Below are 16,368 nucleotides of genomic sequence, written 5' to 3' on the forward strand. Positions count from 1 at the left end.
TCAACCTTTCGTCCTCAAGACTGGAATGTTTGTGATTGCTGGATTTGTGCAGATCGTATTGTTAGGCGATGGGACTTCAGTCTGGATAGACCCACATCAGCCAGATTTGGGGAATGGGCAGCTCTCTGTTGCCAGTAATGTTCTTACGTTCACGAAGAAGAGCACCTTGCCGTCAGAGATGCTGGGGAGCAAGGGGGCACAATGTAGGTAGCCAGTAGTTTGGAGTGGGTTTACTACATCCACTGATAGCTCTCGTTGTTGTAGTGAGTTGGACATCAAGTTTGTGGACGTGGGGCCTGTTGAACCATACTGAAGTACCATATTCCACAGGACTATTATTTATTTATTTATTTATTTATTTATTTATTTATTTATTTATTTATTTATTTATTCGATTTTTTATCTCGCCACTTCCAGGCAAGCTGGCTTGTGGTGGTTCAAACATAGTAAAAACAAACCCATAAAATACAACATAAAAACATGTAAGAACAGCATAGATGGCAATCACAACAATCTCCCATTAGGCCCTTATTCAGTTCATCTATTCCCAGCTATGCCAACCAGATGTAAATCTGGGGGCGATGATAGGGCCACCCTCCCAGGGGGCTCCAGATTGTACAAGGATGGGGAATGATGCTCTCTACTGCCCTCAGACATCTGCCTCACCAGATTAGCAAGAAGGATCCCCCCCTAAGGTTAGCTTGACATCTATAGCTGGCAAAATTTAACAACACATCCTCAAACAGTTGGTCCTTGAGCAGCTAGTGCAGATGGCTGTAATAACTAAGAGGCAGGGCTTTCTCAAGAACAAGAATGGAAAACCTACCCAGGGAATTGCTAATTGCCATTGTGCATTTCATCCAGGCCAGGCTGGACTGTTGTTTTATATGTGTATTTTTGCCACTACATAGGTACGATGCCGATTATAGTTCAAGGCCATGTCCCAGGTAATGCCAAGATACTGAAGCATGTGGTTGTGTTGACAAGATTGCTATTGAGATGGAAACAGGTTCATTCTGTTTCTTTCTGTCCTTGGGATGAACTGCCATTTATGGTAGAGTCAGCCAAAATTTGGAGGCCCCCAGTCAGTGTTTCTTAAGTCCTTTCATTCGATTTGCCCACTAATTCAAGCCCAAAGGGATGGGGGGCCTTGCTTAGGGATAAATACCTACCACACTGGTTCCAAAGGAAGCACTTCCTTACCACACACCAGGATTGCTAGATCTTACCTGGCCTTTGGTGGTGGTAGGGTTTCCAGATCTGGGTGGGAGAAACTCTGGAGATTTAGGGAAGAAACCTGTGGAGGGCAGGATCCTCAGTGGGGCATGATGCCATAGAGCCCATCTTCCATAGCTTCCATTTTCTGTTCTCCGTAGTCTGGAGATGAGCTGCAGTTGCAGGGGATAACCAGGTCCCACCTGGAGGCTGGCATCCCTGCCACTGTACTTCACACAAACTCCTGTCAATACTCCACACTGTTCTCTCTCTTTCACCTCCCCCACACAACCCATACATCCTAACAATACCACAACTGTCCTTTGTGCTGTGTGGACTACATAACTCATATTATGTTGGCCTTAGGAACCCAGGTAGCCAATTAATTCTTCAAAGGAACAGAAATGGGAGTGTGGCACTGTGGCTGATAAGTCAGTGATTCAACACATGGACACCTAGGCCAGTCTGGGCAAAATATTGGGAGTCTGCTTTTAACAGCTGTTTCTAATTTCTATTATGTTCCATCATCACTGTTTTTTTATCATGCATTTTGGTTTGTTACATGGTTAGAATTTGATGCTTTAGCCACTTGAAAGTAGAGAGGCAACCTGCAAGCTTCCAAAACCAGGTCCCACTATTGTTGCTGTTGTTGTTGTTATATTAGATTTATTTCCTGCCACTCCTGAATTGGCTTGTGATGAGTTACATATCATAAAATTCCCCCTAAAACCCCCAGTTAAAACATAATCCCCAACATGGTGGAAAACCCCTCCCCCCTGCTATTAGAGGGGGAGAAGGAGGTAAGATGGATGCTCATACCTGGAGGGGGGGCGTGGATCTACCTCGCTGACCCCAACCACAACCATAAACCTCATGGAAGAACTCCATTTTACAGGCCCTGCAGAGCACCTTAAGCACTAATTCCCACAGGAGCAAGTTGTATTCTTTAAACTGGAGGCACAGTTTGCACACAGTGCCCAGGGAATCCAGAAGGTGATGGGGAAAGTGACCATAGATCTAAAGAGAGCCACTCACGGCAATCCTCCCTATACCTTCAGAAAGACCCTACCCCCTGCCCCAGAATCTTGTTCTGCCTAGGATTCCCCACCTCCAGCCACCAGTGATCATCGCCCGTTGTGTAGAATCTCTTCTCTGAAGTTCACCCAAACTTTGGCATGCCAGCTCCGTGGAGAGAGCAGGGCCCTTGCTTCCCGAACGAATGTTGGTATGCTTCCCTAGCTGGCCACACCCAGTGGCAAAATCAAAGTCCAGTCTGAGTCGTTAGAAATCAAAGCAAGCAGAGTTAAGGGTGAGGTAAAGAGTAGTCGAGGGAAAGCCAAGGTCAGAGTCCAGATAAGCATATATTCAACAAAGCCAGTCCAATTACCAGGTGCGTAGTCAAAAGCCATTTGCCAGGAGTCAGGGAAACCGATGGGAGTCAGAAGTTCGCTGACCAAGGAATCCAAGCCGGACAGGAGGGTTTCTGCATAGATTGTATCCACGCTGAAGAGCTGCTGCTGTCTTACCTAAAAGCAGCTCAGCTAATTGGCTGCACCTGGGGGAGGACTCACTCATCCTCCCCAGGAGCTATCCCAGCTGGGCCCCATCTACTTTGACAGCGTGCCTGCAGTCTCTGGCTCCTTCAGCATTCAGCAAACACCATCCTTCTGCTTCGTCTGCATCGTTCAGGTGAGCTGTCAGGTCTGGAATGCATCTGCGGCTGCACCAAAGATGCCTCTTGGGAAGAGCCTGGCTGACTTGTGCTGCTTTCCCCTGCTGCACATTCAAAGGCCCCTCTCTCTTCTGCCAGATCTGGCTCAGCTGCAGGCCCTGGTTACTGTGGCAACTCCTGGGAGACTGGAGGTGGCAGCAGGGGCATGGCAGTCTGGGCCTCGGTAGAAGAGTGGTGATCTCCAATGATGGCTCATTGGGCTTTGCTTAGAATAAGAGCCACCTATCATTATTTATTTAATTTATATACTGCCCTCTCAGCAAGCCGGCTCAGGATACTGTAAGTTATTTAAATACACAGTGATACAATTTAAATCCATTTGATTGAAATTAAGCTTGATTTAGAAATTAAAAACGAAGCCCATATTATAACAATATCAGAACCGTATCAGCATCAAGAAATGTGTCAGGTATCATTACAGATTTCGTGGATCTAGAGGGCCAATTGATATCATTAGAATTCACGGTCCCCAACCAAAAACTTTGCACCAGCTTCCCAGAACCCCTGGTTGCGGAAGAGTGTCATGTCCCCAAGAACAGAGCTCCAGCAGATCAAAAAGATGGACCGGAGCCCCTGGAGACGGGTCTCCCAAAGGGTTATTGGGCTGGACTTTGCTGTTGTTTTGCAACTCATAAAACGGCTTTGTTTGATCAGCGTGCTCACTCCCATTCAGGGCACAACATTTAGCAGGCGTGTCTGGAGAAAATAAAATGCAAGTTGGTCATTAACTCTCTGCAAACAAGACTTTCCATTGAGTGACCTCCGTCGCTCTGGCTGCTCTCACGAACAGTGAAATGGGGCTTGCGGGGAGCTCTCTGTGGGAAGGCAGCTCTGCCCGATGGCTGCATTTCCCATGGGCGTAACATGCAGCCACAGTGTGGTTTGCTTGCTCCCAGGCCCAGATGTTCAGCAGTGAGTGACACATGGTGCTCACCCCATGGGAAGTACAGACAGAGCCCCTCCTTTGCCAGGCACGAGACTGGAACCAGCGAGTCCTTGGCTCATGTTTTGCCTGGGCCGTGAACTTCATGGTGGGCTCAAGACCCTTAACAGCTGCCATGCGAGGTCACAAGCTTGAGTAAAGGGAAGAGAGGAAGGGCTGCTTAACGCTTTCCCTCTCTGCTTCCCCCCCCCCTTCAGAAATGCACCCGGCAGACCTGGGTTGAATGAATCCCTACTGCCTGCTCTAGAATGGCAATGGCAGCCATCTTGTGCATTCCAGGCCCTGTGCTAAGTGGCAGCTGGGAGGGGGAGATCCCAGTGAGACGGGCTGGGAGAGGGCCTGAGGCTCTCATGCTGTCCTCTCCTGAAGTGACCTCCTGCTCCACAGCACTGATGCAATGCTCTGTCACCCGTAGAAGAGGCTGTTCTTTCAGGACCCAGCAAAGACATCCCTTAAAAGATGACGCTCAGACCTGAAAAGCAGGAGTTGTTTCAGGATGCATAAATCACCCCCAAACAGCTCCAGGGAAGTAGAACATGCTGCCGAGCAGGGTGGGTGGGTGGGGAGGGAAGCAAAAGCAAAAGCAAAAGGATGTAATCGTGAAGTTGCAACTGACTTATGGTGACACCATCAAGGAGCATTCAAATTATGTGAGAAGCAGAGGTAGTTGGCCATCGCCTTCCTCTGCTGAATCTTCCTTGGTGTCTTTCCATCGAAGTACCACCCACCCTGCTTAGCTTCTGATATCTGACAAAATCTTATACCGTTTCCCATTCCCAAAGCGGGGTATAGAAGATATCTTCTTCCCAGGAGTGATCTATGGGATACTGAAGACCGGGACACTGAAGAGGCATTTCCTAAGGGCACTTCTGAGCATAAGATCACTTTGGGCCCTGCAAATGTGAGGGGAGTGAAGAAGGTGGAGGGAGGAGAAGCAGCAGCTGGTATCTTGGGGTACTTTGTAGAGGCTGGAGAGGCAGTTGGAGGAGAGATATGGAGAAGGTGACCAGTGAATTGGGAGCCAGGTTTGGGAATGCTTGTTAGAATATAAGAAGAGCCCCACTGGATTAGTGGTCCATTCTGTCCAGCACCTTGGTCTAGTCTGCACTTTGCTTTTTATCCTCTCCAAGCCCATATAAACACCTCCCCTCTGCACTGTATTCGATTTACATTTTTTATTTTACACGCTTTAAATTTTCACTCTGCAACATCCATGATTGATCTGCAGAGACCCTACCTTTCCCTCGCGATATCCAGGAGTGGATATAAGTAGCTATATTTGAAGAGCCAGCTTTTAAAGCCCTCAGTATATGTTTAGATGCTCTGTGTTTTACGAATTAACTTCCTGCCTGTGCCTGCAATGCTGACATAGCATAGCAGTCTTTCCTGATTGGTCAGGGCATCATTCAAAGACTTCCTGGTTCCCGGTTGCAAGACTTCTCTCCCAAGGCTTTTTTTTTGCCCTCATTTTGGGGTCTTTAGAAGTTCACACTTCTCTTAGCAGAGTTGGATTTATTTCCCATCCTCATTCTCTGTGAAACTGCTGTCTCCAACCCTCTTCCCCCGTCATTCAAGAAAAGAAAGAACCTCCTGCTGTATTTGGCTCCCCTCCCCACTCTGAGCTTCCCCAATCAAGTGCAGAACACTTTCTGTTTCAATTGGGGGGGGGGGATAGGAAGGAGGAAGACCTGGGTCCAAATCAATTTGAATTCAGCAGGATTGACATCAGAAAAAACAAAGTTAGGGCAGACTCAGCCCTGGTCTTACACAGTGGCCAACCAGTTCCTCTGGAGGGCCAACAGTGGGGCCAACAGCATTGCAACTGTTGGCTTTAATGATGGCTTAGCATTTATTATGGCTCACTTTCATAGGGGTTTGAAGTATATTTGTAAACCCTGGAAAAGTGGGAAACCTGGTTAGTGTTTGAGCAAATAAAATGTATCAGCGATTGTCAAAATTTCTGACCCCCATGGGTTCCCATAGCTACTGTGCACAAGAAAAAGAATCTTTGTAAAAAAAAAAAAAAGAATTTTATTTAAATAACATTCAGAAATAGTTTTATCTCTAGGCAACACGCCTCTTTAAAATCATACAGCAAAGAAAACAAGAAGATCTAGCTTAACTAACACATTTAAAACCTGTATTAGATGGCACAATCTTAAAGTCCCAAAGGATGTACCTCCATGTTACTGTCTATTGCAATGTAAGCATTTCATAATCCAGGCTTTTAGACCATCAGAATCCAAGCTAGCCTTCTTTTCCAGGCTCTCATCCCAGTTATAGTCTTTTGGCCGCATCAAGTGAGAATGGCAGTTCAGTCAGGATGTGTTCTGGCTGGAACCCTCTAGAAAATCACCACATCACTCCTGACTTCCCTCCTCCCAACTTGTGGGCTGCAGGTTCCCATGAAGACCCAATTATCCCTTTCCTAACTCTGGCCTTGAAGAGGATGAGGGCCATGTAGGCAGAGAAGTCCAATTAGTAACACCGCAAGATGGAAGGAGCCGTATACACATTAACCCTTGGGAAGAGTGAAGACTGCTTTGCCTCACAGTCATGGTTAAGGCTGAAAAAGGCATTCATTTATTTTATAATCTGTTTTTTAATCCACCCCAAGCCCGTAACAAGAAATGATAAAAATTCAATAAGCAAATTCAAAACATAATAATAAATCCAATAAATATTTGAAACAAGCAGAAAGTAACCAAGTTTATAACTTAGGCTGGTCTTGAATTCAGGATCCCAGGGCACCAGAATAGGGGGTGAAGGGAAGTAGAGCATGTTCTCTAGCCAAGCTAGATCTAGATCTGTAGCATTCTGTGTGGCAAAGAGGTTTTATGCTTTCACTGAATGGAAGAAGCAAATCATCACCAGGTGCTGGTGGGTTGCTGGTCATCTACACTTGTCAGCATGTGGCTTCGAGCCGTTGGCTTCTTGCGCATTTCAAGAAGTTCTGACTGCGGAAGAGTAGAAGTGCTCCTGACCTTTTTCTTGCTGATTAGAGGGCTCATAAAACTTCTTCATAACTACGGTGGGGTGCGAGAGCTCAGTAGTGGGCCAATGGCGCAACCGAAGCATAAGGTTAGGGCCGTTGGAAATATCACATCTTGAGTCCATATAAAACTGAGTGATTCCTGCCCTTAATGATCAGCGTGGTAGACTCAAATCTACACGGCAGCATGAAGTGACGCTAAAAACAGATGGCTTTTTCTGCCGGTCCCTGAGCAATCGTTAGGTGCCACATGTGATGAAAAGCCAAAGTGGAAGGTTCTCTGTACTATGAAATGGAAAGTTTTATTCCAAAATAGAACCAGATTTATTTGGGAAAGTTGATCGTTATATCCTGTATGCATCATACAAGTTGACTTGAAAAGGCAGAACATCCCTTGTTCGTCATAGTTCATTGAGCAGTGCACAACCATATTGCATGATTTCATTCATTCATTCATTCATTCATTCATTCATTCATTCATTCGATTTATAACCCATCACTCTCACAACCAGCTCGCAGTGGGTAACAACAATAATCCAACAATAAAACCCCATTAAACCCCATTAAAACCCCATTCGACAATATTACAACCCCAAACAGACTAGTGTCCTGGATAGCTCCAGCCTAGCCTGATCTTGTCAGATTTCAAGAGACCTCCAAGGAATACCCATTCCATGATACGGAGGCAGGCAATGGCAAACTACCTCAGAATGTCTCTTGTCTTGACAACCCTACTGGGTTGCCATAGGTTGGCTATGACTTGAAAGCAAAAACAAAAGATTGGCCCTGGGGAGGATCCCTGAAAACTCAACCACCGTGAACCTTCTTCAGAGCTTTCTGAGATTTTAGCCAGTGCTGGCCATTTATGCATTCAGCCCTATATATCCTCTCCAGCATATGTGGCATGTGCAGCGTTCATAGTGCTTCAGATTCTTAATCTTGGCATAATCTATACCACACCCCACACCCCTGAGTATTTTTATCCCCACACTACCAAAGGAAGAGAGTTGAGTGAATGCAGTTCACCTATGGCCATGTGGTATGGCTCAGTCTGATAGTTCCTGGACTCCTTTACTTCACTGTGCCACTTCCTACAATACCTACTGTGAGGTATTGTTGCAAAAGAAAATGCAGAGAATCTGAGACTCTGAACGTCCCCAGCGTGGTGCCTGGGTTTGCCATGGTGTCTGCTGGCCCCTTTTCTGATGCCCACCAAGTGTTTTAGTAAGTGAATAGTGTCAGATGGGCCTCCTGCGCTGTAGGGCTTCTGATTGGCTACCATTGATCCTTGATTTTGGCTTGGTCAGTCAAGTCTTTTCCCTTGTCTTCTGCACTTTGTCTCTCTCTCTCTCTCTCTCTCTCTCTCTGTGTGTGTGTGTGAGAGAGAGAGAGAGAGAGAGAGATTCCACCTCCCATGACAGCCTCCCACCTATGTCAGAATTCAAAAGTTTGCCCCCCCTTGCTCTGAATTATGCACTTCTTTACCAGTTATGCCCTTTCTTGCATTCTTACAGGATTATGACATTACAGTCCTGCAGCTAGGGGTTTTTTTTGCGGGGGGAGAGATCATGATGATTACGGTATAAAATTTCCCTGTTTCTTGCTTCCAACCCAGTACTAGCTGCTTGGGTTGAGCTGAGTATGTATATCTCTCTTCTGCCTCTGGCTATTTTTCAGGAGTCTTCAGCCGACCCTTAATTTTCTACCTCATCTTCTGGCCTGAAGGCAAGACTAGATGATGCACATCGGGCCATGATTTTTTTTTAAATAAGCATTTCTGTTTCCTTCCCTCACACGCAGCCACTCTGGTTTCAAGGGTGAGGCAGCTGGAATCATTGTCAGGAGATCTTTTCTCACTAAAAATCAATGCCTCAAAAAAGACAAAAATCCATAGCTTTTCCCCACCAGGGGTGAAAACGGCTGGGGGATGGAAGTACTTTTCAGTGGGCAAACCACAAAAATAAAAAGCCATGAAAGGCTCCTTTCTTCTGGTCCCTCAAAGGATTTGCAGCCCTAGAATCTATGGATGATTTTTTAAAATGCCTGTAGAAAGTCAGGATGTCTTTGGTTGCTATATCATGCTATGAAGTTCTAAGCTGTCTCCTCTCCTCTCCTCTCCTCTCCTCTCCTCTCCTCTCCTCTCCTCTCCTCTCCTCTCCTCTCCTCTCCTCTCCTCTCCTCTCCTCTCCTCTCCTCTCCTCTCCTCATGCATACTACCTAGTTTAGCTTTTCCATTGCAATAAAGACTTAAAGCTACTAGGCTGTTGGCAGCAAATGAGTAAACTTGTGCCTTTTTCAATTCTCCATCTAGGAAAGACAGACCAAAACCAAAGCTGCCTTGTCCAGAGTGGTTCCTGATGCAACTAGACATGTGCACAGGAAAAAAAAAAGTTAGTTTCTTTTCGAATTCCACCTGAATTGATTTGGCCGAATTCAGCACACCCGAACCACCAATCACTGGTGTGGCTTCAGCCGAATCCGAAAAGTGCTGCTTTCCCAGCCAGCATAAAGTCAGGTCTCTATATCCGCCTGGGAAGGCTGGGGGAGGCATTTAAAGGGTGTGTCAAGCAGCTGATCATGACAGATCAGCTTTTGGTGCTGCTCTCTCTCCCAGACCCTTCCTAGGTTGCAGCGAGCATCTGAGAAGGGTGCAGGAGGGAGGAAGAGGAGTTTAAAGTGCCTGAATCATGGCTGAATCGCCTAATCATGATTTGGATACTACTGTTCCAGCCCGTTTAAAGTACAAGAATATGCGATTTGGCTCAGATATGTCCAAAAAGCTCCTGAATCAGCATTGATCAGGATACTTTTCAGCTTATCCAAACCAAATTGCCCATCCCTAGTTGTAACCCAATACCAGATCCATTTTCCCCATTGTTTTGTCTCCCTCTTGACACCCCTTCCCATTCTCTCTAGCCTTTCAAGCCCCTTAGCAGGAGGTGCCTGGAATATTCCAGTCTGTTCTGTATCTGGGATGACAAGACACTAAGAAAGCCACCTGCTGTGTTTGTCCTTGGATGTGCCATGAATGCTTTGGCGGATCAGTTATTATTTCTAAACACCCGCAGAGCGTACGGCCCAGTCCGACATAGCGCCTGCCTAAATGAGTTTAAGATCTGGGTTTTGACAGATTGGGTTTCTAAATCCTACTGCTCTGGTAGTTGCTGTGAATTGCCTCGAACTGAATTGGAAGACGTAGGGTATGGCCCCACAATGGAAAAGAAAAGCCTTGAGAGGGTTGTACTTCCGAGAGGGGACCAGGGTGGGAGAAAGGGCAGTACTCAGAGGTCAACCTGAGCAGAGCCGAGGAAGTCACAGGCAGGGAGAGCTCCAACAAGGCTTTGTTTCGATAACGCTTAGCATTTGTTCAAAGACAAAGAATGCTTTCACGGATACAGTAGGAACAAATTGGAAAACAGATTGAATTCAAGCTCTTGGTGTCAGGGAGGAACCAAGGAGGAATGTAAACATATTCTTAGCACAGAGCTGAACTTGAGGTTGTCAGCTAGGCTTGCCAGCTCTGGATTGGGAGGCACCTGGAGGTTGGGAGGGTGGAGCCTGGGGAGGGGAGGGCCTCAGCAGGGTACAAGGCCACGGAGTCCACCCTCCAAAGCAGCCATTTTCTCCAGGGGAACTGACCTCTGTCACCTGAAGATCATCTGTAATATTGGGAGGTCTCCAGCTACCACCTGGAGACTGGCAACCCCATTTGCCTCCCTGCCACCAAAATGTCCAGCTGCCCATTTCCACATGTTTAGCATCTATTAAAGGGACAGGGCGTTTTTCACCAGGCCTGTTGTCAACCCTTTGAACCCTTAAACTTTGGGTTCAGGATCAGCAGAACTGCTTGAGTCTGTGATTCAGATATGAACTTTAAAAAAATGTTTTGCTGATCAATTCAGACAGTTTGGACTGAGTATCACACTCTTCGCTTGCAACGAAACTCTGCACAGGTTTGAAATGGGGATGGTCTCCAACATCAAGCTAGGCCGTTTATTTTATCAGCTACTTTGTTACTTTGCTTGAGACCTTCCTGTGTTTCCCTCCTCTGTCCTCTAATAAGAGGAGGTTTTCCTCTCAGGATAGACTAATATTTTGAGTGCTTGCATGATTTTCTTGGTAACATTGCTTGCAGTTTTCCAGTGCATAAATTCATTATCGAACTATATACAATATCATCATAATCCCACAGTGGCTACTTTCCCTTAGTTTGGACACACATTACGGAAGCCTTTTCCAACTTTTTTACCATTGAGAAACCCCTGAAACATTTTTCAGGCTTTGAGAACCCCCAGAAGTGGCTCAATTGTGCAGAACAGGGGTAGTCAAACTGTGGCCCTCCAGATGTCAATGGACTACAATTCCCAGGAGCCCCTGCCAGCGAATGCTGGCAGGGGCTCCTGGGAATTGTAGTCCATGGACATCTGGAGGGCCGCAGTTTGACTACCCCTGGTGCAGAATATGGTTGGGAAGCAGAGCTGTGGACACGCCCATCGGGGCCCCTCCCCTTCCCACCCTGTCCAAGCCCCATTGGCCATATATAGTCATATCAACCCCCCCCCCCCACACACACACATTAAATTAATTTATGCCCACACATTCAGGAAACCCTTCCAGGGCCATCACGAAACCCTGGTTGAGAAAGCCTGAATTAGGGTTACCAAACTTTGAAAAGCAAGGAAGAAGACATATTTCTTGACTGATTACTTCAAACAAGGGATCACAGTGACAAATCTTAGTTTAAACACCCTTACTATTTAAGCTGTGATAAATACTACTACAAATATGCCTAACCTTCCAACCCCCAAAGAGGGAATTTTCATCAGGAGTTTTAAAAGAGCCCCACCAATAAAAGAGGACACATTCTTTAAAAAGAGGACATCTGGTAACCCTAATTAACATTAGTTTGCCTGTATGCTTATCATTAATTTAAAAAAATAACCCATAGCTTCTGCATCATGAACCTGCTGTGAGCCTTTACAAAAGAGAGTCAAAAAATCTGCTTTTAAACAGTAGCCAGAGGTGTAAATTAATCTGCCTTGAGTAGGTCTCTGGAGAGGCAGCATGCATATTTTCTGAACAAATAAATAAGCTTTAGACTTAGACACCCTTGGGCAAAATAAAATGATTGTTTTATTAATCAGCTTAAAACAGCTGATTTTACGCCACCTTTCAAGCTGAGTTCCTTTTCCTCCGCCTCTCGAAGCCTTTCTTTCTTTTTAAATATCATCTCCCCAACGCCCATCTCCTTAGGGCTCTGTCTGTTCTTTCAGGAAGCCCCACTAACTTAGCGTAAAGAACTTAGCGTCTTAGGCTGGCAGCAAGGAGGAACTCTAGTGCCAAGGAAGCACAGAACGCTTCTCCCCTCAGCTCAAAACCCTGGTGGCTTGGCTGCTACCTGACCCCTGGGGGGATAACCATTCTGGGCTCTGTCTGCCAATCTCTCTTCCTCCACCAGCACCACCTCCTTGTTCTGATGGCTGAATAGGGAAATAAGTGAAAATGAAACTGAGGCTCCCTTCCTTGAATCTCTTGTCTGATGGTTGAACCTCTTAATTAGAAAGAAATTCCATGATTTATGCCTAGATTCGGCTGGTCCACTGGTCTGGGTTGGGAGGGGTCTCCTGCTTTCTGGATGCACTTTGCCCCCCCCCCCAACTCCTCCCAAACTTGCCTTAACCCTGAAGTATGCCACATTTTAACCCGACATGCTGACATCTATCTGGAAAGGACATTGTGCATCAGGGTCATCGGGTGAGGGTGACGCTCTATGGTTTGAAGCAAATTCTACCATAGAGTTTTGCCCTCAAACCAGAGTGTCATCCCGATGTGCCAATGTCTAGGGACCGTTGTTTTCCTGAATGCAACGAGCTTGGCCCCTAGTTATTTTATTATTTAGAGAACAGCCTTGGGAGGTTGAAGGCTACAAATAGCTTATTTTGCTTCAGAGCATATGTTTAGGGAAAGCAGTGGAATCACTAGACAGGATGGGGAGGGGGGAGAAGGTGGCTGAAGGTACTGCCCAACAGGTGTGGAGGTGAGGACTTGTCTCCCCTGCCCCTTGGATTCCCGGCCTTTTTATTGCAGTCAGCTGATAAGAGCAATGCTGCCGACCCAGTGAGCATTCCAGCAATGCAAGGGAGCTTGGGACAACCCCTGTGGATTTGGTATGGACGAGGAAATGGAGGCCTGCAGCTGACAAAGTGGGGTTAAGGGACATACAATATATGTTTGGCAGACTGACGCTAGCCTTTAAGACAGAGCTGTTCTGCCAGGCCTGTGTTTGAGTCCTAGAGTACAGTAAGATCAGTACGCTTGCCTCCCTGCCTACAGCCAGATAATTTCCATCTGAGAAATACATGCTCTCATATAGCCTATCTCTTCTCTTTTACAATGAGGATGTCCCATCCAACAAAGTAGGTTTTAAAAAAAAATCATTTTAGAGCAGGCTTTCTCAACCAGAGTTCTGTGAAGCCCGGAGGTTTTTTGATGGCCCTGTAAGGGTTTCCTGAATGGGTGGGAGTTAATTAATTATATATGTTTTATGCATGGTTCTCTGTTATAATGTAAACCACCCTGAGCCTCCGGGGAGGGTGGTATAGAAGTATGATAAATAAAATAAAATAAAATATATACTAGGGTTTAAGGCCCGCTGTTAGCCCAATACAGCGGGCGCTAGCGGGCCGGTGGCTGGTTGCGGGAGGGCCCCCCCGCCCCCCTGGCCTGGGCACCTCCCTCCCCGCTCCCGGTTGTGGGGCTCCCGCCCTGAAGCCTTTCCCCCACCCCCCTCCCGTCGGAGTCCCTGGCTTCGGGCCGGGCAAAGGAGCAGGTCCGCCACATCTCTGACTCAGCTGGCCTGTTCTTTTGGCCACGCCGAAGCCTCCACCACCCGCCCCAACCCTCCCCCTCCCGAGCAGGGCTGGTGCATCTGGGATGGGCCAAGGGACCAATCGGGAGCCCTGGACTGACATTCGGCTCCTGATTGACCCCTTCACGGTTCCCGATTGGGCCCCTTCAAGTTTTTATCCCGGACTCACCCCATCCCTTTCTCCTCCCAGATAGGCCTTACACTTTTATTCTTACTGCTCCCACGGAGCAGTTTACAGATATTGTTAAACATTTATTGGGTGAGATGGCCATATAGCCATGTTGACCCACCTCCCCCTTCCAAAATGGCCGATGATGGCTGATGATGTGCCTGGAGGGGGTGGGAAGGGGAGGGGCCCTTGGTGGGCATTACAGCTCTATTTCCCAACCATATTCTGCATGATTGTGCCACTTCTGGAGTTTCTTGAAGCTTGAAGAATGTTTCAGGAGGTTCTCAAGAATAAAAAATTGAGAAAGGTTCTTTTACAGAAATTGTTTCAGTTAAAGTTTAATATTTGGGTATTTTTAATTTAATTTTATTTTGGTAAAATTTCAAAATGTCCGTATTCTGGTATGCCGTGACTTTCCCTGAGCCCTTTAGGGAATGGCAGGATAGAAATATGATATTATATTAAATTTAAATTTAATTATGCAACAAACTGTGTTTTAACTATATCACAGTTAGTTGGAGGGGATTTTAACACAGTCAGTGTAGTACAAGCTGCAGCAGTATGCATTCTAATGGACAGAGCAAGTGGGTAAACTACCGTGCCCCATTTTCGGAGGTCTAAGGAAGCTTGTGGATCTACTCAACCACTACCGTCATCTTTTGGGGGCCTCCAGCTTCTGAGATTGGTGTGGGCAATCTGAGAGAGGCAAAACAGAACAGAATTTTCATGGATCCTTAAATGATAACCAACAGTTATTCCAGTAAAAGCTTTTGTGAGTCAAGGTTCACTTCTTCAGGTCCAATGGAAATACAGAAAATAAATTTCCTCATTATGACACAACCAATTATAGACGTGGGGGAGGAAAGAGGAGGAAGTTGAGTAAAGAGAGGCCTGTTATCGTAAATCAGTCGTGATTCAGTGTCTTGGAATTTAACTGCTTGGGTGATAAGAACAGGTGACAAGAGAGGTCAGAGGTTCTCTGACTCACAAAAGTGCAATAAAAGAGGGTGAATAGCAATCTAATTAAGGAAGATGCAGTTTAAAGCTTGAGAAAATTGACGGGAGGAGAGGAGAGGAGGCTTTCTGTGAAACTTGCTGCCCCCAGACTCTTAATCTATCCCCTTCCATCACTGTATTCTGCCATCAGGTGAATACTTTTGGTTTTGTTTGGTGTTCCACTGATGACCTCTCCCTCCTGCCCAATGTTTTAATTGCCGTTTTTATGATGTGTTTTATAGTGTTCTGCTCTTAGCTGGTTGGGCCAGCTGGGATATCAATTTTATGAAAAAATAAACTATGCATTTCTTCCATTTTATGTACTTAGCTCTAGCTTAATGACTGATCACTTGATTCTGTGCAGGTTTGAAATTTGTGTCAGGGCTTTCCTCTTTGCTGTAGCTTCCAGTACACTCAGCTATGTTTCTGTTGACTTATTAGGAGTTGTGATCTCATTGGGGAACACATCTTAAGTACAAGCTTTTCATAGGACTGCTTTGAGCTTGGAGGGGGGGGAAAGTTTGACCTTTTGAGGTCTCATTGTGGAGTATTTGGCAGCTGGAAACTCTGCTGGATGGACGGACGGATGGACAGACAGACAGATAGATGCAGTTGAATGAAAGCCATCAAGAAATTGTATACTATATCTCCTCCAGTTTTAAAAATAGGTCAACAGATTCCACTTTTTAGAAATGTTAATGGGCTTGCTTTAAACATCTGGTATCATAGTATAACCCTTTACTTATGCTAGTTAATTTTTTATGCTTCAGTCCCCTAATTCCTCAATTAGTTATTGTTCATCCTGATTAATTGTACTTTTGTTTATCTGTCCCCCATGAGAGGTGGGAACCTCTGGAGTTCTGTGTCCTTCCGTCTATGCATCATTCATGATGTTCCAGACCCTTTCACCTGAAATTTATGCCAGGATCCACACCAACCTGTCTCTGTCCCAGCTCTTCTGCCCTCCCTGCTCTGCAATTTCTCTGATAAATGTGTACAAAATGATTTCCTTCCAATATGCAGCTGGCAAAGTGAGCTCTGACTCACTTCAGGTCGAGCTGGAATAAATGTTGTTTGACATTAAAGTGTCACTTCTGTTTTATTGTGTTACAATAGACTAACATGGCTACCCCTCTGGAATTATTAAGAGATTAAGGGTCCAGCGTTAGCAGTGTATTCGTTAGAGATCAGTGCAAAGCAGATGAGGTTGCCGTGAGTCGGTTGTGATGTGATAGCACATTTTGTACTGGTCATGGACTGTAGCAACAATAAACTGAACTGAACCATTGGCACGTTCTTCTTCTAAAAGGAATCAAGTTGGGTTATAATGTTAAAAAAAAAAAAACACTACCAGGATTTTTTTTAAAAAACATTGCAGATAGTCAGGGAGCTGATGCATTTTGCACTGACTGAAGTTCCATGATTGTCCTCAAGGACAATCTGGTGGAGAACA

The 16,368-nt window shown here is 45.8% G+C and overlaps 1 protein-coding gene across 5 annotated transcripts in view; it reads left to right on the forward strand.

The window, feature by feature from the left end:
* Positions 1-16,368, forward strand: part of PCDH1 (protocadherin 1) — a 119,618-nt gene that overhangs the window by 47,326 nt on the left and 55,924 nt on the right. The gene's annotated exons all lie outside the window — the stretch shown is intronic.

This window comes from Paroedura picta, chromosome 14, assembly GCF_049243985.1.
Source record: "Paroedura picta isolate Pp20150507F chromosome 14, Ppicta_v3.0, whole genome shotgun sequence".
In the NCBI taxonomy this organism is placed as follows: Eukaryota; Metazoa; Chordata; class Lepidosauria; order Squamata; family Gekkonidae; genus Paroedura; species Paroedura picta.